General features: G+C 49.8%; 1 protein-coding gene across 1 annotated transcript in view; it reads left to right on the forward strand.

The window, feature by feature from the left end:
• Positions 1–17,374, forward strand: part of Cyria (CYFIP related Rac1 interactor A) — a 97,037-nt gene that overhangs the window by 34,292 nt on the left and 45,371 nt on the right. The window contains exon 2 of the mRNA XM_047523336.1: positions 5,847–5,997. The gene's annotated coding sequence lies outside the window, so the exon portion shown is untranslated. The remainder of the gene's footprint in view (positions 1–5,846; positions 5,998–17,374) is intronic.

The following is a 17,374-nucleotide window of genomic DNA, read 5'->3' on the forward strand; positions in this document are numbered from 1 at the left end:
GCACACGGGGAGGGTGAACTATTGCTCAAGGGTATTGTGTGGATTAGAAAGTGGGGAAGGGTCCAGGAAAGTTCTAGCACAACTGCACATTAGAATGAGGAGGGACGGAGGATCACACTAGGTGACCGTCTATCACTGGGTCCAGGCCCAGGGTTTTCCTCCTGTCCTCAATTCATCATACGACCTTGTACTCTTAGTATCCAGGTTTGGATGGTAAGTTTTAGGTTCACCCTAATTATATGTGACTGCGTTTGTAGAAGGGGTTAACGGCGGTGCGGATGACATATTTAAGTAAAGCCTCGTGCCTGGGTGCTTTTGCAGCTCAGAAGCTGGCTGTGGGTTAGCACCTCACAGCCATGGGTAGGTCACCTCCCCATTTCACAGTAGGGCAGCTGCAAGGTGAGATCATGGGCCAAAATGTCATATGAACTGTGGTTCAGATCCTTTCTCATAGCTGGCTAGCTTTGACCTTCATGAAATGATTTAGCTTATCTCTACTCTAACTTAGGAGTTGTCTGACAGATCTCCCAGAGTTTGCATGCTCATTAATCTTCTGTCAGGCGTCGCGCCTACTGCCTGACCCGTACTAGACGCAGACAAATGGTAGTTGCATTATTGTTATTACCATTAATTATGCCCAACCTGTTGTTGTTTGGGCTTTAATCACCATCTGTGAAATAGTGACCCTGTTCTGCCCTACCTCCCAGCTTTGCGACACTGAAACTGGTCCACTCCCCAGGAGCCAGGAGCTGCGTGGTGGGCATGCTCAGAGTCCATACTGTGAGTAGAGGGTCGTTTCCCTGCCAGCCCAGCTGCTCTGTCCTGGGACATGGAAGCTGGGCTCCCAAGGCACTATCCCTTCTGCCCACCCATGAACCATCTCAGGTCTTCTCCATTCCCTCCCAGGCCCAGCAACTTTCTGCTTCATGAGTGTGGGAGTCAGTGATACCCAGAACAAGGGTATCAGTCGCTGGTACTGGCTGATCTTAGTGGACTGATATCTGAGAGAGGCCCAGGACCAACTCCTGGTCCTGCCCAGAGAGCACCTCACCATGCAGCCTGCGTGGAGACCTCCCCTCCTTCTCGCTTTCTGAACAAAGTGCCATCTGTTCTTAGTGCATTTACTTCATCCTCTTCTTTCCACTCTTTTGCCTTTTCCGGTAGCGTCCCTGGGGGTCTTGCACAGTGGCTGAGACTGGAGCCACTCGAACCGTGAGTTCCTGCGCAAGTGACCCCACCATTCTTTATTCCAGTTCCCGCATCTGTGGAAGGGGCAGAGGTGGGGCCAGCCTGGCATGGCTGTCCCTACTCACAGTCAGCTCCTGATGCCCGTCAGCTAGCTATTGCCTGGAAGCCCGCCCTTCTTCCTTCTCCATGTGGGTGTGTGCTCTTTATTTATTTATTTATTTATTTAGGAAAGATGAACTTTCTCTTTTTATTGCTGTCTCAGTACTTTGAGATGATACTAAGTGTTACAAAGTTCCCTTAATGTCCTCTCTCTCATTAGGAGGAAAAATGTACTAGCCATATCTTTTTCTTTATTTTTTTAAATTCATTTTTATTGTAAACAAATGGGATACATCTTGTTTCTCTGTTGGTACATGCCGTTTTTGTAATCATACATTTACCTAGGGTAATAGTTTTTGATTCATTCTGTTATTTTTTCTTCTTCCCCCCACCCCTCCCACCCCTCTTATCCCTCTATACAGTCCCTCCTTCCTCCATTCTTGCCCCCCTCCCATCCTCCATTTTGTGTCATCATCCGCTTATCAGCAAGATCATTCGTCCTTTAGTTTTTTTATATTGGCTTATCTCACTTAGCATGATATTCTACAATTTCATCCATTTTCCTGCAAATGCCATAATTTTATCATTCTTTATGGCAGAGTAATATTCCATTGTATATATATTCCACAGTTTCTTTATCCATTCATCAATCGAAGGGCATCTAGGTTGGTTCCACAGTCTGGCTCTTATGAATTGAGCAGCTATGAACATTGATGTGGCTGTATCTCTGTAGTATGCTGATTTTAAGTCCTTTGGGTATAGGCTGAGGAATGGGATAGCTGGGTCAAATGGTGGTTCCATTCCAAGTTTTCTAAGGAATCTCCACACTGCTTTCCAGAGTGGCTGCACTAATTTGCAGCCCCACCAGCAATGTATGAGTGTACCTTTTTCCCCACATCCTCTCCAACACCTATTGTTGCTAGTATTCTTGGTAATCGCCATTCTAATTGGGGTGAGATGGAATCTTAGGGTAGTTTTGATTTGCATTTCTCTTATTACTAAAGATGGTGAACATTTTTTCATATGTTTGTTGATTGCTTATAGATCTTCTTCTGTGAAGTGTCTGTTCATTTCCTTAGCCCATTTGTTGATTGGGTTATTTGTATTCTTGGTGTAGAGTTTTTTGAGTTCTTCATATATTCTGGAGATTAGTGCTCTATCTGAAGTATGAGTGGCAAAGATTTTCTCCCACTCTGTAGGCTCTCTCTTCACATTGCTGATAGTTTCCTTTGCTGAGAGAAAGCTATTTAGTTTGAATCTATCCCAGTTATTGATTCTTGCTTTTATTTCATGTGCTATGGGAGTCCTGTTAAGGAAGTCTGATCCTAAGCCAACATGTTGAAGATTTGAACTTACTTTTTCTTCTATAAGATGCAGGGTCTCTGGTCTGATTCCGAGGTCCTTGATCCATTGTGAGTTGATTTTTGTGCATGGTGAGAGATATGGGTTTTGTTTCATTCTGTTGCATATGGATTTCCAGTTTTCCCAGCACCATTTGTTGAAGAGGCTATCTTTTGGTGTTGTGGGAGAGAGTCCCCATAAAGAGCTTCTGACTCAGACTGTGAGCTGCCCTGGGAAGCTGGGTCTTTGAATCAGCTCTCACACTGGACCTTGGGTCCTTTATCTGCCCAGCCTGGACAGTGGGAATGGGGTATTTCGGATCCACCTGCCTTGCCTCCCACTTCCAGAACCCTTCAGATTTGAAGACACACAGCTCTCCCCAGCTATACCTCAGTCCTTCGACCGAATGGTGTTCGGTGGTGGGGGCCTGAGATAGCGAGAAGACCCCTGCACCGGAAGTCATCAGGAGATGCTATTCTAGGCTTGGTTCTGTGGCCCTGAAGAAGTCACTTCAGGTCTCTAGACTTCCAGCTTCCCTGTCTTAAGAATGTGGAAATCCCCCCTCGGCTTATACCTCTCCTAAGAGGAGCAAAGGTGATGCCTTTGGAAAGAACTTCGCTCTCACTAGAAGCTACAGCAGCCTGACCTACTGCTTGTCTCTGGTGTGCCCATCCCTGCCAGGCATGGAGGAGAGGGACGGGGAGGCCTAGCTGGCCTCCACAGTCACAGTGGCGGGAGCAAAGTAGTGCTGGAGGACTGCGAGGCACTGCCTACGGAGACGCGGTGGATGAGACGGTTTCCTCCCTGCTCACTTCTGTTCTCCCTTCTGGACTTGGGGCCCGGGGTGGCGCCCACAGCGAACCCTGGGCAATCACTTCAAACGGCTTGGACTCCTCTCAGAGACACACTTCCTTCTTGTTGCTCTGTTTGTTTGGATAGTGGGGGAATAATTTACAGAGCCCGGGCAGATCCCTGGAAGCTACGGGACCTTGAGACTGCCTGTTGGGCCTTGTGATCTCCTCTCGAGGAGAGGAGGGGTTGGGGCCACGGTGAGAACTGAATTGATGTGCCTGTTATCCCAGGGCCCGCCCGTGGGCCGGGCCAGGCCAGGACAGTGACTACAGACGATTTTTAGGGATCTGATGTCCCAGCCTCCTTCTCTGGGCTGGGTCCTTCTATGAACTTCCCCAATGCACAGCCAGTTTGGGGGAACCACCCCAGTGGAGGTGCTGGAGGGCTTGCCTGCTCGGGCCCTGCGATCTCTCAGGAGCTGCGGAGTAGTACTGGTATTAAGTACTACTGGGTCGTTATCACTGGAGTTACGTCTTGGTGTGGTTGTTCAGCTTTCGGTGACTCTCTTCCTCAGGAGGTGCGTTTGGAGTGGGGGACTTCTATAAGCCTCTGTAAGTTAGCAGGGTGGACGAAATGGAAAGGAAAACATTTGGTGGCACCTTCAAGTCATGACGTGGAGGATGCTCAGCGGGGCCCGCTGGTCCTTGTGGTTTTGGGAAGAAGACGGCAGGACTCTGGCTCCCAGGCATACAGACCAGTCTTGCTGGGAACAGGTTACAGTTTCAAGGACATTTGAGAAAGGAAGTGGTGGGCACGGGCTAGCTCTCCCTGACACCTGACCACCGCAGGGGCTTCTCGTTCCCAGAGCCTTTGTGACACACCTGGGCACTCGGTCTCAGCCCAGAGGCGACGTCCACAGCCTTACCCCCGTCCTCAAGGACCGCACGACTGTGGGAGGCAGCCCTGCGTCAGGCCGTGCTCTTTGATGGGAAATGGACTCGGAGGGGACCCCTCCTTTCCCGTCACAGCCAGGTTTCCCCAGACACTGGGCCCACCCCCACATCTGCTCAGCAGTCACTTTCTCATCAGGCCAAGGACATTTCAAAGTTGCTGTGTTTTCTCTATCATTTCCTTCCCTCCTCCCCCCTTCACTTCCTGTTTTCTCTTCCTCTTTCTCCACCCCCACCCCATCTCTCCTGGCATGTCCCTGCTGTCTGAGAACAGGAACAAAGCCCAGCTCGTTGATAATCATGATTTCCTGCAGTGCCCTCAGGCTGTGGCTGCTCAGAGCTGGGTCCAGCCCAGCCTCCCTGGGGCACCAGAGCCCCCTGGGGGAACCCAGCAGGAAGCTATGGCCTTCAGAGTCTCCCATCTGAAACCCAATCAAATACGAATAATCTTTTATGTCCTTGGGACAATCACAGCCTCCAAAGAACTTTTTCATGCATTTGTTCTAAAACATTAGAAGAAACAGACAATCCCTGGTGTTTGGGCCCAATAAATATAGTCCACTTCCAATGGACAGAAAGCAGATTTAGTAGTTAGATGTAGGCTCCTTTCTGGTTCTGCCCTGTATTCCCTTTATGACTCCCCTGAACATTCCAGCTCTGGAAAGCTCCGTGTCCTAGTTCTTTGGGAGAATAGAGTTAATGGTACCTCTCAAGAGTTTTTTGAGGGCAAATCTATAAAATTCACATGCTGTGCCTGGCAGATCTGATTTACTTAATAAGTGAAAACTCCCTGCTTTTTTCCATGATTTGGTTTTCTACCCAGAAGAGTGACTGTTCAAATAAGAGACAGCAAGAAAAATCCCAGAAGAAATGGGACCCGTGGGAGGACAGTCCATATCTGTTACTGTGTTTTTCTGAGACATGGAGAGAGACAGGCCTACTGGCCGTCGTGGAAAAGCAGAGCCCACCCACCGCTGTGTCCCTGGGTCACGGTATTCCATAACAATCTTTTCCTAATGAGAAACAAGAAGAACCACCCCAGCACATGCCTGAGGTGGACTGTTTTACTAATTTAGCTCCCTGTGGTAAACTACAAAAACAGTACTCTGGAGAAAGTGCCACCTCTCCTTCCGAAAAACTGTTTAAAAAATAAGGCTTCCCATTCAGGGTCAATGACCACTTGTTTGAGAAGTCAGCCTGCCCATGTGACTGCTTTCTAGAAAATTCCAAAGGTCAGTAGTCTGGATTCTACCCCCACATTGCTGATCCTTGAATGAGGCTGTTTTCTTCTCTGAGGGCCTCAACTTGCCCAAGTATAAAATGGAAGAATAAGTTAAGATTATCTCATAGATGTCCCTCAGCCCTGGTAACTTCTGATCCTTGCACTCTCTCTGCTCTCCTTAAAAAAAAATTGGCATGACCAGAGGAGGACAGGGAATTGCCTCTCACAGTAACCTCTTGTATTCCCTGTGGCAGGGGTCACTGCCTTCAGGACAGAGAAGCTGCGGGACTCTGAGGAGCCACCTCCTGATTTGGGAAGCCCCACCTGCCGTGGCCTGACAGTTGCTCTGCTGATTCGTCCCATCAGCCTGGCTTGGTGAAACAGAATCACAGGGGAGATTTCCAGGTAATTCGCCGCTGGCTTTGATTTTAGCAGACAGCACTGTGATAGCCAAGGTGATCGTGTAAGCTGGGTGTAACTTGCATGTTCACGGAACCCCTGGAAGTACTAAGGACAGTCATTTCACCAGATTTGTCGTCATCTGCAATTGGAAGCTGTGCTTCCCAACACCACATACATCTAAAGAACAAAGAGGATGTGAATAGTGATTGACATGCATTTTGAGGAAGCTGTAATTCGGAGTGGTCAGAGGGCCTTGGGTTCTTTAGCTGTATTCTCAGTGGGATTTGTTCTATTTCAGTCTTTTCAGTCAGGCATGAAATACAGTGGGCGATGTAGGGCAAGAGCTGGTTGGAGCCATAGTTGTGGGGACTTTGTCCTGTACTATCCATATAAGACTGTGCTTAAGCACCACTGAGGTTCTTTTCTGCCCCTCTGGGTCAACCAGATTTAGACAAGCAGGAGGTCACCCAAGACAGGGCTGGGGTCTCATGTGAGAGACCTGACTTGCACCAGCTTGCTATGACAGTCTTAGAGACAAATTCAGTGCATGAAGTTATTACCCAAGAATCTCTGCACCTCTCGGCCCCCTTCCCCCTTCTCCTGAGAACCAGCACATTGGCTGTCTCTCCTCTCTCAGCTCCTCTCAATCAGTTATGGCCATTTTTCTTGTTATGTGCGAGGACATGGCCACATCTTCTTGAACGTCTTCATGCAATTTGCACCTGATTGGACTGACATTCCTCTCAGTTGACTCAAGGATTATGGTGGGTTCCACTCCTTGGACTCTGGCATATTAGCCTATCTCCCTTAGGCAGGCCCTGGGACTCACCATGAACAGGTCAGGGTGTGGGTAAAAAATACCAAGGCACGGAGGCCACACACCTCTATGTTCCCTGGTTGCTGATTCTTCCTGCTCTAGTCCTCTGACCTGAAGCTCCTTTTCAACCATGATCCTGAATTTCCTTGAAAGCTAAAACCTGAAACATTTCATGAGGCTGAGCATAGGACAGAAGGTAAGCCAAGGTGACTTCTAAGGCACTTTCCACTCCTGACCTCCCAGGCCCTGTAGCTCTGGACTGGCTCCTTATACCATTCTTGGGTGAACAGGGCGAGCTCCTGTTGCCTTCCTTTCTCCTTCTTGTGGTTCTTTCTCTAGAGTGGTCTGCTAGCCCTGGCATCATTCAAAGGAGGAAGAATTTTTGCAGCTAGATCTGATTTCACACTCAACTCTGCTATCTATTGGCTCAGTGGTTTTGCTGAGATTGTTTTTACTTCCTGAGCATCTGTATCCACAACTGGAAGATGGTGGACAGTACCTTTTGTGCTACTGGCTGGTGGGGTGGGTTAAAGGAGATAATGAATTAGCATGGTTTGTTCATTCCAATAGACCACAGAAAATGTTAGCTCCTTTCCCTGCCCAGCTTTTATAGAGTGACTTAAACACACATTTGATCCCATAGTAGATTCCATTCAGAACTTGTGCCTAGAATCTAGGGGCAGGACTTGTCTACCATACCATTAAGTCCCAGCCTGTTAAAGGAGAGAGAAGCTGTCACCAGGCTTTGATTTCAGAGCTTCCCCTCTGTAGAGCTTCCTGCTCCAGGGCCTTGACAGGAGTACCCTCACCAGATCAGCTGTCCTCTGTCATCGTCAGCTTTGGGGCCCACACTCTGCTTGCCCTGACTCCATACTTGTTCCACTGGGGTGTTGGCTGAGAACTAACTCGCTCTCAACAGATTGACTTTGAACCAGCATAGTTCTAAGGCCTCCAGGAGGAGGTCAGTTGACCTGGGATAGGTGTCCTGGTCTGGGACTCAGTAGATAGGTCAGTTCAAGCACCTTCTCATCAGGACAGTCCTCCTTGTTTTCTTGTTCTCCAGGGCATTTGTTCTTCTGGTTCATTCATTCAACACATATTTATGGAGCATGTGTTATGTGGCACCTGACCAGTGCCGCTTGGTGACGGGGATATAGAACAGAACAAAACAAAGTTTCTCTTCTCAGAGAGCTGCAGCCATGTAGGGTCAGGGATTATCACCGAGTAACAAACATACAGATATATTACAGCAGGCAGTGTTCACTGCTGTGGAAAGAGATAAAGCAGACAAAGTAAATGAATAAAGCCAAGCCAGAGAGCTTGGGTAAAGGGGCATGGTTGTGTTGGCCAGGGTACCCTTTGAGCAGATCTGAAGAAAGTGAGGGAACAAGTCTAGAAGGAATTCCTGGGACCAAGGTTCTTGGCCTTTGTGAAATGGAAAGAAGCCAAGGGGAGCAGAGTAGAAGGAACAAGGAGATGGTGGAAGGAGGAGAGGGCAGATCGTGCAGGGCCTTGGAGGCCACAGGGGACTCAGACATTTGCTCTGGATGGCTTTTCCAGAGATTCTACCCTTCCTCTCTCCTCCCCAGTGCGTTGCAAAGGCCCTGTCTCTAAAGCATCCAAAGAACATGGAACATGTTCTTTGCTCTTACCCAGTAGTGTGTGAGTCATTCATTCAGCAACCTTTATTGCTTCCTGGCTGCTGAGATTCTGGAGATGAATGAATCTTGGCTCAGTCCTTAGGGGCTGGCCTGGTGCTTGTTCTAAGCTCCTTGGAGAAGTTCATCAATAAATTAGGTCAAAGTAAACAGTTGTCCTCATTTGGTCACCGTAGAACCAATTTGCTAGAGTAGAAATTTTCCACTGGAACCTCCCACAGGTCATTTCTACCAATTCTTTTGGAATTCACTTACATAACAGAACTAAGGCTTGCTTGAAGGTAGAGGGAGGATCAATTCATTCAGCGAATATTTTGGGGTGCCTCCTACACATCAGTGCTGGTGCCAAGCCTTGGAGATGAATGACTAGATTTCACCCCTGCCCTTGAGTTGTCTGTGATCTCACTGGGTGATGTGCTGGTGATCAAATGGCACACATTTCTCAGTGTTAAGATTGGCTGGTAGGGAACCCAGAGGAGCTCCTGACCTGGAGCAGGAAAGTTCCCGGGGGACATGTTGTCACCTTGCGGTTGTGGATTGGGAGGTGAGGTAGTTCTGAGACCAAGGGACACCCAGAGAGGAAGCTGAAGGTGCCAGCACGCGGCCAACAGGTTTAGTTCTATGCTGAGGACAGCATAGATCTGTTACACTGTTTTCAAGCAAAAGTAGACAGCCTGGGAAGATTGGCATTTTAGAAAACAAAGAGTTTGATTTCACTGCTTGCCTGCAGTTCCTTTAAGTGCTCATTTTGCTCCTCTTCCCTGTGTGGAGATCCTAGTCCCCTCTGAAGGTGAGCAAGGTGACTCTCGATAGTGCTGAGGACCATGGAGTGCGCCAGCCAGTGCTGAGCTGGCCAGGGTTTCACATGCACAGACTGCGGAAACTGCTCGAACATGAGCCTTGCTTCTAGAAGGAGGGAATGGCTGGCACAAGCCCTGCTCTTCCAGTAGAAATGAGGGAATTTAGGTCCTTTACATTTTCTTCCTGTCATAAAACAAGTGGGTAATTTCTACCTTTTAATCTTCTCTCCACTCAATACTAAAATAGGAGTTTTATCTCTAAAAAACACTTGTTCATGAAACAGACAACCCCTAAGTATTTCCCATGCCAGACACTGCTGAACCCGTGAGCAAGACAGATGAGACACGGTCCAGTCTGCAGATCTGTCGTCTTCAGAGACAGAGCCAACTGTCAGCATCACACAGTGGGTGAACTAGGTGGTGTGGACCCAGAGCGGGGAGCATGTTCTCTGCCCTGGGATGTCAGGGACGCTTCAAGAGGGGACCCAAGAGCTGGAAGGGTGAGTAGGAGTTGGAAACTGGAAGAGAGACACTCCAGGTATAGACCGGCACTCTATAAATAGGGGCCAACACTCCGTCCTCTGATGGTGGTGAGGAGGAAGTAGCCAGAGAGCTCCGTGGGCCAGAGCATGCTTCAACCCTGCTGTTTAAAACCCATTAGTCGCCACCTCCTCATCCTCCCACCCTGTTCCCAACAGTGACTAAAAAGAAGCAATTGACTAATTTGAATTGATCTCTTCTCTGACCCCATGGAGGTGTTAGGGAACAGAATAAGATAAGGGGGACCAAGAAACAAGTAGAAAGAAGGGGAAGAATCCATCTCTATCTTCCAGAAACTCTGATTGACAGCATGGATTGCACTGTGGTTTCCTGGTGGCAAAGGCACCTCCACGGAGAGCCGAGTCTGCCTCTCCCCGGTGAAATGTCCTTTGCGTTCCTCTTGGGAGGGTGTGCAGTGCACACCTACCGAGACTTGTCTAGGCTTGTGTTTATACTTACATACGTGCACGCTCCTGTATCTATGTGAGTGTGTCTGTGTGTGCATATCACAGAAGATATACCCTAGAACCCATCATGGAGCCTGGTGTGACTGACCAGGCCCCTCACACAGCACTTCAGATGCACATGGTGCAGAGCAGAGGCATCCTGCTGGAGTCCTGAGGCTCCTTCTGGAAGCCCTGTGAATGCAGCAGGGTCAGGGGACCCCCACCCTTATGAGGAAGCTGACTGGCTGCAGACCCGGTGCCGCTTTCCCACCGTACTGAGCCATCTCTAAGTCCGTGACATTCCTTCCCCTTCCTTCTCCTCCTGGGGGACCTGGCACCCTCACCGTAGCCAGGGCCATCTGATCTCTTGCTCTTGGGGATCTCCAAGTTCCTCTGCTGGACTGGGCTGGTGGAAAGACATAGGCATGGGTTTCTTCTCTTCTCCTTCTAAGGAAAGACCTCGACTGGCATTTTCTCTGATGCCCTCTGTACCCAGGGCGGGTAAGCATTTCCTTTCATATAAAGCAAAGTTCAAAAAGGTTTGTATAAGGAGGAAGAAAAGACCCAGGGGAGAGGGAGTGGCCGAGAGAAAGGGCAGCGCTGTCCTCGGGGCAGCACCATCTTCTGTGGTTTCCCCTCTGGCACGCTCTCCCTCCTGATCTGCCCTCCCGCCAACCCTTGCGCCCTCAGGAAGGGAGGCAGGAAGGGAGCAGAAAAGAAGGAGAAAGACAGATAGAAAATAAGGCTCTGCTGGGAGCCTGGGTGCATGCAAACCCTGGGCCACTCCTTTCTTTCAGGCCTGTGGCTTCCTGGGGGCTCTTTGTCCTTCCTCTGAGCTGGAAACTAGGAGAACAAGCTCGGGGTGTTTGGTCCAGCCCTGAGGGTGAGCTTGCCTTTCTTTGTTGGGACACCTAAGCTGCCCGCCCACTGGTCCCAGGATGGAGACTTCCCCAGCCCTGGCAAACAGGAAGAGACCCAGGGCTGGGGCTGGGTGCACGCTGGCAGAACTGTCCCAGCTGAAAGCAGCGTGGCGCGTGCCTCCTCTGAGGACAGAGTGCCCCTCACAGGACCCCTCCCAGCATGTTAGCTTTCTCCTCTCCTGTCCTGGAGCTTTGACCCTGCTGCTAGTCAAGGAAGAAGAGAGATGACAGCTTATTAGCTGCCTGCAGCGGCCATAGCGTGGATATGAGGAGCCTGGAAATCGGATGACATTTTCAGAGGCAGCGGCCTATGAACCTAGTTATTAGAAATCCCACACAACAAATATTGGCCATCAGGCAAAATTGGTTCAAAGTGGGGCCATTATACAGTTCCATGCCATGTTGTTAGGAGCACGGACTCTGGAGCAGCCTGCCTGGGTTCAAATCCTGCTGGCTGGTATGTTGGGCATATTTTCAAACCTCTCCAGCCAACAGTTTCCTCATCTGTTGAATGAGAAAGCTGACAGCCTTGCGGGTTGCTGTGATGATTAACGAGTGAGTATGTGTGAGCGTCAGAGTGGGGCTGGCTCGGGGTAAGGACTCCATTTGCATCTGCTGGTTTTAGTTTGACCTACAACCTCTGAGAGTTTTCCCTGCAGATGAGGTTCTGGGGTAAGGAGTGGTCCAGCCACGGAAGGCCTGTTTTATTCATCAGCTCCTGGGTGCAGAGTGAGTCCTAGATGGGCTTCCAAGCTAAAGTTAGCAACGGTGAAGGGCACGGAGCTCACTGGCTTGGGATGCCACTCATGCTACTGGAACAATCCAGGAAGGCTACTGGAAGACCAGAGCAGGGTGTTTTCTGATCAGGGAGGTTTGTTTGCAGAGGAGGTGAGGAGGTCAAGAGTCAGTGTGGAATCAGGAGGCAGGGGAGGTGGTGGAATTGACTAAGGGTCTTGGGCACAGACACCATTATAAATAGGAGAAGGAGACCAGCTAGGAGGAGGAAATGTCTGATAAGGATTGTTGGTGCTGGGGTGTGGGCAGGTGTCCTGCTCAGCGCCTTCCCAGAGTAAATGCTTGCAAGTCCCAGGGGCGGGTCCTTCCTCTTGGCTACAGTCTAGTGTCAGAGGAAGAAGAGAAGTTAGGAGGTGCAAGCGGAGGGTCCCCACTGCAGGGGACAGAGCCCGTCTCGTGGCTGCTTCCAGTCTGAGCAAGCACAGGCCTCCTCTGTGCACGGCCTGCACAGGGCTGGCCCAGTCCCCTTGAAGGGCCCGACAAAGACCCGCTTGTTCTCCCCTGACATCAGACCTCACCCTCAGGATTTCTCTGTCCTTCTGGGGCAAGATCTCACACAGTGATAATAGAGCGCAAGGGAAGAGATGAATCAAGCGAAGACTGCCTCCGGCGTCACCATGCCAACGCGCTGGCTGTGTGGAGGGTGGAACATGGCGCCTGCCGTGGGCACTTCTGCACCAGTTCACACTGGGCCAGGCCCGGGTGCTGAGCCGCTGGAACAGTTTGGAGAGTTGCTGGCTGCCCTGCCTGGTCAGTGAGGGACAAAATATTAGGGTCAGATTCATTAATTGCTGCATACAAGGGGTTGATTCTTTTCTGTTTTTTGTTTTGTTTTGATTTTTATAAGCATTTATTGCACTTAACGACCTGGATTTTCTGCTATAACAAAGATCTACAGGGAGAGTTTTGCCTTGGAAATTGCATCCAGGTTTGTGCAGAGGGAAATGGGAGATGCTCTAGTCTACCTTCTCTCTCATGACTTCTTTCCCAGTGAGTAAATTGAGGCAGGGAGAGTGGAGGCCATTCTGGTAATAGAAAGGGTGAAGGCTTTATAGCCTCCTGGTGCAGACACTGGGTGGAGACGCTGTATGTGAAGACCTAGCCCCAGGTCTGGCCCACATGAGGACTTGGCAAATCCTATCCCTGGTTACATTTTTTTAAGTGCCAATTTGGATCAATAAATAACCCATTTCGTAAACAAAGTGATTATTAAGCCAGCATGAGGGAAGCTCCCCATTTAGTGGCCAATTTTAAAATAGCCGTGTACTTGGGAGATAGAGGACGGAAAGGGGATTTGATGCTAGAATTTCAAACTCAAATTCATAGTCCAGTGTGGTGGTTCCCAAACTTGAAGCCCCTGGGGATTGTTGAAATGCTGACCGGCTCAGTAGGTCTGAGGTAGGGCTTGCAGACACCCAGCAGATGCTGATGCCGTGGACCCCTGACCAGGCCGAGGGCGGCAGGAGCCTAGAAAGCTCAAAGAAAAGAAAGCCAGTTTGTATTTCATGGTTGGAAATAAATACATTTGGGAAAGTTCATTGCTGATGCTGGACTGTGGATAAGAGCGGCTCATGCCTGCGTCTACGGGAGACACCCAGGGGATGCGATCTGGAGGGAGTTCCGGAATCCACTGTGTCTCAGTTTCCTTATCTGAGAAACTACTTTGCGGGGGATTTGGGGGTTAGGAAAAGGCAGCAGCAAGCTCAGCCCCGCTAGAAGAGGCTGCTGAAGAGGGAGGTCACCCCACTTGCTCCTCAGTGGGTTTTCCATTCTGCGCTGGACTTTCAGAGGGGATGCTCAGGAGCAGCCCAGGACCTCGTGTCTGAACAGCAACTTGCTATCTTCGAGCGGATTTAAGGAAGAGCCCAGTGGCACTCCATCTGTGCAGCCTGCAAGCCTGCAGAGGATGAAGGGCAAAGCTTTCGAGTTCCATCCTGCGCGCTGCAACAGGAGCCTGGGATCCGCGACTGCAGGGGAAGCGCATCAGGATGGAGCATGGTCAAGTCAGCAGCGGGACTCCCCCTCCCCCAGAAAGTCAGAGATAAACTTTGGGAGTTTGTTTGCTTGGTTTGATTGTGGTCTGGGTTTATTAATCTAAACAGGGAAGTTCCACTGGGACTTTGCTACGTCTGCTTGTGTACTGCAAGTTTCCTGCAGGACCTCCTCTGTGGAAGCGGCTCAGATTTCTGTCTGCCTGTCTATCTAGGAGTGCAGGCCTGAGGGTGCGGGTCACCAGTTGAGGATTGGCACCTCTCCTGCTTGGCATTTCCAGCACATTTTCGAGATCTGAAATAACATTTTAAATGGAGGCTTCACTATGGCAAACTACACAGATGCGTGTTGATATGAGTGCGAGTGGGTTTCAACCTCTTTATACTTTGCAACCAGAGTCAGGTTGGTCCAGGAACAAGACAGCTATTTCCTTTGGTAGAAAACATGTATCTAGAATAATTAGTCAAAGGGGCTGGAGAAGATAATTACTAAGCCCAATGGCTGAATCTATTAATTTTTCCTTCTCAAACACTTTGGCTCCATTTCTGGCAAACTGGGTTAAAAGACTAATATTTTTGAAATGACCTAGAAGCAGGGAGTGAGTGTCTACGTGAAACGAACATTACTCACCATTGTGAGTTCAAACACTTTTTCCTGAGAGGAGTGCTCTTTAGTACAGATTCAGGACTTGCGGATGGATCTCTCTGCTCCTCTGTCTTTTAGCTAACTTCTGCTTTTGTGCCAAGTACCTTCCTGACAAGGTCTGGCATTTTTCACACAAGAGGACAGTGCCCCTTAGTGGATAAAGCACCTAACTGCAAGCTCTTGCGCTGAAGCTCCATTTCAGCAGAAAAACACAACATAGGAAATCTGAAGACCCTTCCCACACCTGTGTTGGAGGACCCTGGTGAGGATGAAACCAGATACCTCTGCAGTGACTCTGAGTGCAGGCTCCACCCTCGGCTGCTGGTTATTGGATCCTGAGCTTTTGACGGAGGTGGAGGCTTGGATGGAAAAGGTGAAGTTACCTTTTGAGTCTCTGGGACTTCAGTATCAGGGCCCTCTGTGTCAGCTCCGCTGTGTAGGTACTAGGACAGGGGGTTGAGAGTGCATGTCTTCACCTGTAACAGGACCCTCCCTGCTCCCCCTGCCCTGGGGAGGAAGCAGCAGGCACCGTTTCTGAAGATGCACGGGGTCTCCCAGCCTCACACATTCTCCCCGTGTGGGCATCTCACAGGGGGTCGCTGGCCATCTCATGCGAGTGGTGGGAGGCGGGCTCGTTTCAAACCCTGCTCCATTTCTAGAAGTTCATTTGTGAATCATTGAGGACATTGTTTGCTTTTCTAATGACTCAGATTTTCTTCCTTTTGACTTTCAAGCATAGCGTGGCCCCCAGACGGCTTCTTCCCAGGCCTGACGCTAGTCGTGCAGCTATTAAGCCAGGTGTGAATGCGATAGAACACGTTTTCTTCCCCCTTCTCTCTCCTTCCCTCCCCTCCTCCTCCCTCCCTCCCTTCCTTCCTTCCTCCCTGTTACCTTTTCTCCTCTCCTTCCTTCTTTCTTTTCTCCTGTCCTCTCCTCTTTCCCTGTATTGCACATCCTCCCTCCCCTCCTTCCCTCTTTCTCTCTCTCCAAGTGATTGATGGCAAGGACCTCAAACAGGAGTCATTTGGATCCAGCTGTGGCGTCACACCGTCCCTCATCCACTCATTCTTTAATTTGTCCAAAAAATACACATTCCCTGGACAGCCTGCTGTGGGTACAGATGTCGTTGAGCCCAGTTCCTGTCCCATCCCAATCCCCACCCTTCTAGAAGGAGAAGCAGGCAGGAGAGCAGGAGCGACAGGGAACGTGGGAATGTGTGATGGGAGAGGACTGCGGGATTGACCCCTGAGTACGGAGGACAGGGCTGGGACAGCCACCATGGCCTGGCAGTGGTCTCCTCAGAAGAGGTCTAAGAGCCACATGGGAAAACTGGTCTGGCCACTTCATCCTCACCAGAAGACTGGGATCTGCCAACAGCTCTCGCTGCCCAGGCGCCACAGCCGTTGTTCCAAGGACCCCTCATCGCCATCCGCCCCACCCAGCGCGAGATCCCAGTAGAGCCAGGGAAGGGCCTGCGGCTCCTCCTCCAAAGCTCTTGGCCTTGTGGATGGCCGGTGTCCGTGGGAGTCTCTCCCTCTCCTCCACCTGACCCAGGCCCCTTTCTGCATGAAACCTCTCCAGACCATTCCAGCCTGATTGGCGCCTCCTCTTCTGCACCCTTCCCAGCCTCTTCACAAGAGCTGCCCGGTCACGATGGCCTTTGAGCGTGGCTTCTTGTCCTTACCAGATTGCTCTCCCAGACCTCAGGGACCAAGGTTCCTTTAGCTCTTGTCTCTGTAAAGAGCAGGTGTACAGTGCTGTCCCACAGCTTTCTAGACTGTGCCAAGAATCGGGCTAGGAATGGAGGATGGCGCTCTGAGGGAGACCTGCCCTCACTGCACCCCCGATATTATATTTTTTGATAGAAATATATGCAGGATTACAGGTACGTATGTTGGGGTCTGAAGAAGTAAAAAAAAGATCAGCCCTACCCTGGGTACGAATGCCAAGGGCAAGGAGCGGGTGTTGGGTTTGGGTGGAGGTAAGGATCAGGCGGAGGTGTTGAACGTGAGGTGAGAAATGAGAAGAGCCAGAACAGCAGAGCCGGCACAGAATTTTTTATTATACTTATAGTTTGTAGAAATTTTGATAAAGTTTATGAGTCATTCCAACAACATTCTGCCATTTCCTAGGGAATGTTAAGTGGGCTTCCAAAGCCTTGGGATCTTTATTAGTAGCACTGTTCAGTCATTTCATGGAATCTTTGTGGAAGCCATTGCACATGGCTTCAGTATTTGGAAACAATCCTCTACCTAGTGCCTAATGTCACGGGTTGACTGTTATTACCCTTGCAGTGAGGTCTGATTTGAACTCCTGGGCCCAGAAATGTGACAGGTCCTCATTCACTTCCAGAATTCCAAAGGGAAAGAATATGAGTTACAGAGGCTCACAGGAGACCTTAGGGTACTGAATTAGGCCAGACCATCCAGGTATTGGGCCTGCCTTGTTGAATACTCGAAAATGATTTGTAGTGAGCACAGCGACACCTTCCGTGACATTTGATGATCTCAATGTACAAAAGGACTCAAGAGCAACTTCTCTTTAGCAGTTTATACCTTCCATGTGATTTCTGAATTACTTCTTTTTCACAGAGATCAACTCTGGCACTCCATGATCATAGTATGGCTCATTTTGACATAACATAGTACCCACGAAGGTGCCGTGACTCCCTCATGCCATCTTTCCTAAAGAACTAGAAATCCAGGGAGCTTCAGGAAACAAGTCCACGGATGCCCCGTGGAAGTGCTGTTGATGTGCGGTTCTGTGT

This window comes from Sciurus carolinensis, chromosome 13 (assembly GCF_902686445.1).
Source record: "Sciurus carolinensis chromosome 13, mSciCar1.2, whole genome shotgun sequence".
In the NCBI taxonomy this organism is placed as follows: domain Eukaryota; kingdom Metazoa; phylum Chordata; class Mammalia; order Rodentia; family Sciuridae; genus Sciurus; species Sciurus carolinensis.